At 43.2% G+C, this 4,892-nt stretch overlaps 1 long non-coding RNA gene across 1 annotated transcript; it reads left to right on the forward strand.

The window, feature by feature from the left end:
* The first annotated feature begins 4,429 nt into the window (after positions 1 to 4,429).
* Positions 4,430 to 4,686, forward strand: LOC139023311 (uncharacterized). Its single transcript, XR_011474447.1, has 2 exons — positions 4,430 to 4,490; positions 4,539 to 4,686. It is a non-coding gene; the product is annotated as an uncharacterized lncRNA (long non-coding RNA).
* The last annotated feature ends 206 nt before the right edge of the window (positions 4,687 to 4,892 follow it).

The following is a 4,892-nucleotide window of genomic DNA, read 5'->3' on the forward strand; positions in this document are numbered from 1 at the left end:
GTATAGCCTATCAATGGGAACAAGTTTGTTCCTGCTATGTTTGACCTTGTTCTAGCATCAAGGCTAATACCCTGACTACACCGCTCGCGTTGCAAAATAAATTAAGGAATATATGTTATTCAATTACTGCACCCACAATGCTCGCTCGCGCCAACGAGCGTCTGCGTTGCCAAGGGCTAAAATAGAAGTCATTCCTATTTCTGACGCATATTGCGCTGCAAGTCTTGCCTCTCCCATCTCCTCATCGGTTTATAGAAGCAGGTACCCACGTGCCATCTCCTCATTGGTTATACCCACGTGGGTGATTGAAAGACAAACTGTTTTGCCGGTTGTCGTGGTAATACTATGAAAGTGTAGATGCCAATCACCATATAAGTTCAAAGATGAAAAAGTCTGGAAGGTGGAGAGATGAATAGAAACGATTCGGTTGACCGTTTTATGTGTGGATTAATTGTCGGAGTAGAGGACCTTGTGCATTTCAGGTAATAACAACTGAATGTGTATATCCCAGGACAAATTGCAAGCTAACTAGCTAAATTGCCATACATGTTTAATGGTTTTCGACCTGTCCCCAAATTAATGTCATTGGTTCAGAGTTTGTTTTGATATTTTAACCTGCGTGTCGTGATCGCGTTTTGGTGTAGGGGGACAAAATACATTTATGCACAATAGCGCACGATGGCGCACGTGCGCAGCCGGTTTGAGGCAGCAGAATGTAAAAAAGTGGTAAATGACTAGTGGCAGCAAGTCATGCAATAAAGCCTTAGTGATTAATCAGTGACTGAGCACCTATATACTATTGCCACAGTTAAGTTGTAAATAACCTGGTCAATTGTGAGTGGGTGGGATGAGCGTGGTGGTTCATTATAGTGATCGGAAGTAAATGATCAGTGTGCTGCCAGTGGAGTGTTGTGCTCAGGTAAACCTACTGTATTAAGACAACACATCTCAGTCAGAGGTCTCACGGTGAGCTCAGCACTCTGTGTGCTCTCAGGCTTAAGAGCACAGAATCACACCGGGCAGAGGAAGAAAAGAGAATGGAGGAGAGGAGGAGGAATGATGCGAAATGCAATCACAGTGTTAGATAACCAGACGGTTCTCTGAGCAATACAGAGATCGAGAGAGAAAGTGGGTGAGGAAGAGTCAGGGTCAAGAGATGGAGCAGGTTGAGAAGCCGAAAGAAAAGATGTAAACAAATGTAAACAAAAAAAGATGCAAAAAGGAGTGACGAAGAGAGACGGATTGAGGGAGGGATACCAAGAGACAGAAAGGTACGCAGTGAGAGAGAGAGAGAGAGAGAGAGAGAGTTTGTGACACAAATAGACTGTAAACAGATTAAGGAAGGGAAAGGACTGTCGAAAAGAGGGAGACACACAAACACAAGTAAACAAAGCAAGAAAGTAAGGAGGAAGAAAGAGAGAATAAACTGCCCAGAGCACACCGCCGGTGGTCCTCAATAGCTACTTCAACATGTATGAGAAAGTTTTCCGTGCTAGTGGAGACTATACTATAGCGATGAGAGAGAGAGAGAGAGAGAGAGAGAGAGAGAGAGAGAGAGAGAGAAGAAAGAGAGGGAGAAGGAGGAATTCAAGTTTTGATGAAAAGGGACTCTTACTCCATTCCAGTGACAAGACGTTTCTGCATGTCCAAGAGATACAAGCAGGAACAAGAGACCACCCAGAAGCCTTGTTAACAATCCCCTGCATTTCCCTGACACAACAAAACAACAAGCTCTGAGTGCAGAAGCCCAACTCAAACAACCTGCCCACCAAATTACAACACTACACTGTTGCCAACAACACAATTACACCATTACATCCCAACCAGAGTGTAAGGAAAACCAAATGATAACACATTACACATTACCGCATTACACATATACAAAAGTACATAGTCAACGAAAACCACCACAAGGCCTGAAAATGTCCCATAGGCCATAGGGAATAGGGTGCCATTTGGGACGAGTCCCAGCCCTGCAATCGCATATTACCTCCTAGAATTGTTGAAACATAAGCCACAGCAGCTCTCCTCCCAATAGAGAAGTGATCTGTCCAAAGCACCCAGACCTCCGTGACATTGACGTCCTCTCAGAACCCTATGGGGGAGAAGAGACTCTGGTCTCTGTCACTTCCGGAACAGAGCGATCCAGCCTGTCATATTGATGGGGACAGTGACTGACACCGGTGCTAACAAGAGAGAATATTTACATTCCAATTCCATGACCTTGTCGTTCACTTCCTCTGACAGATGTGATGTGAAGTAATGCCCCAACTACGAAAAGTTGCAACTTGCAGTTTATTGTGCTGACTGGCAGGGAATTCAGAGTAAACAGCCATCAATTAGGAATGATATGATATAAGCCGACTGATTAATGCCTTCAAGTTGAGATTGAAATATGAATGGAAATAGATACTCCGTGTAATTGTGGCATCGAAAAGTTTGGAATATATACTCTTAGAATAAAGGTGCTATCTAGAACCGTAAAAGGGTTCTTCGGCTGTCCCCATAGGAGAATCCTTTGAAGAACCCTTTCTGGTTCCAGGTAGAAACCTTTTGGTTCCAAGTAGAACCATTTTGGTTCCATGTAGAACCCTTTCCACAGATGATTCTACATGGAACCCAAAAGGGTTTTACCTGGAACCAAAAATGGTTCTCCTATGGGGACAGCTGAAGAACCGTTTTGGAAACCTTTTTTCTTAGAGTGTACAACCGGTAAATAAAAGTGTAAAGAATGATAGCATGTGTTTAGTCTATTTACGGACACGTGTTTGTTTGTGAGTATACTGTACAGCATGTATGTCTGGTCCAGTTTACCTTGAGTCTTTATTGATTTTAAAAAATAAAATAAAAATGTAATCTTTGCACTTTCTCTGTGCATACTCACAGGGCCCTACACCAGTGGTGTAAAGTACTTAAGTAAAAATAAGTTGTTTTTTGGGGTATCTGTACTTTACTTTACTGTTTATATTTATGGCTACTTTTACTTCGCTTCCTTCCTAAAGAAAATAATGTACTTTTTACACTATACATTTTCCCTGACACACAAAAGTACTCATTACATTTTGACAGGAAAATGGTCCAATTCCCTGGTCATCCCTACTACCTCACTAAAAACAAATGCTTTGTTTGTAAATTATGTCTAAGTGTTTGCTTAATATAAGGAATTTGAAATTATTTATACTTTTACTTTTGATACTTAAGTACATTTTAGCAATTCCATTTACTTTTGATACTTAAGTATATTTAAAACCAAATACTTTTAGGCTTTTACCCAAGTAGTATTTTACTGGGTGACTCACTTTTACTTGAGTCATTTTCTATTAAGGTATCTTTACTTTTACTGAAGTATGACAATTTAGTACTTTTCCCACCACTGCCCCACTCAGTCACTCAGTCACACTCTACACGCACGCACACCCACTCACATACAAGCTGCTTCTACTCTGTTTATCTTATATCCTGATGCCCAGTCACCTTACCCTTATACAGTCGTGGCCAAAAGTGTTGAGAATGACACAAATATGAATTTCCACAAAGTCTGTTGCCTCAGTTTGTATGATGGCAATTTGCATATACTCCAGAATGTTATGAAGAGTTATCAGATGAATTGCGATGAATTGCAAAGTCCCTCTTTGCCATGCAAATGAACTGAATCACCCAAAAAACATTTCCACTGCATTTCAGCATGCCACAAAAGGACCAGCTGACATCATGTCAGTGATTCTCTCGTTAACACAGGTGAGAGTGTTGACGAGGACAAGGCTGGAGATCACTCTGTCATGCTGATTGAGTTCGAATAACAGACTGGAAGCTTCAAAAGGAGGGTGGTGCTTGGAATCATTGTTCTTCCTCTGTCAACCATGGTTACCTGCAAGAAAACGCATGCCTTCATCATTGCTTTGCACAAAAAGGGCTTCACAGGCAAGGATATTGCTGCCAGTAAGATTGCACCTAAATCAACCATTTGTCGGATCATCAAGAACTTCAAAGAGAGCGGTTCAATTATTGTGAAGAAGGCTTCAGGGCGCCCAAGAAAGTTCAGCAAGCGCCAGGACCGTCTCCTAAAGTTGATTCAGCTGCGGGATCGGGACACCACCAGTACAGAGCTTGCTCAGGAATAGCAGCAGGCAGGTGTGAGTGCATCTGCACGCACAGTGAGTCGAAGACTTTTGGAGGATGGCCTGGTGTCAATAAGGGCAGCAAAGAAGCCACTTCTCTCCAGGAAAAACATCAGGGACAGACTGATATTCTGCAAACGGTACAGGGATTGGATTGCTGAGGACTGGAGTAAAGTCATTTTCTCTGATGAATCCCCTTTCCGATTGTTTGGGGCATCCGGAAAAAAGCTTGTCCGGAGAAGACAAGGTGAGCGCTACCATCAGTCCTGTGTCATGCCAACAGTAAAGCATCCTGAGTCAGGTGGGAATGAGGTGTTTTGGAGGTGAGTCACCGTAGAGATGTCAACCTCAGGGGAGTCAGGGGGGAATGAGGTGTTTTGGAGGTGAGTCACCGTAGANGGGGAGTCAGGGGGGAATGAGGTGTTTTGGAGGTGAGTCACCGTAGAGATGTCAACCTCAGGGGAGTCGGGGGAGAATGAGGTGTTTTGGAGGTGTGTCACCGTAGCGATGTCAACCTCAGGGGAGTCAGGGGGGAATGAGGTGTTTTGGAGGTGAGTCACCGTAGAGATGTCAACCTCAGGGAGTGGGCTTACTCACAATTTTGCCTAAGAACACAGCCATGAATAAAGCATGGTACCAACACATCCTCCGAGAGCAACTTCTCCCAACTATCCAGGAACAGTTTGGTGACAAACTATGCCTTTTCCAGCATGATGGAGCACCTTGCAATAAGGCAAAAGTGATAACTAAGCTCGGGGAACAAGACATCGATAT

Source organism: Salvelinus sp. IW2-2015, linkage group LG30 (assembly GCF_002910315.2).
Source record: "Salvelinus sp. IW2-2015 linkage group LG30, ASM291031v2, whole genome shotgun sequence".
Lineage (NCBI taxonomy): Eukaryota > Metazoa > Chordata > Actinopteri > Salmoniformes > Salmonidae > Salvelinus > Salvelinus sp. IW2-2015.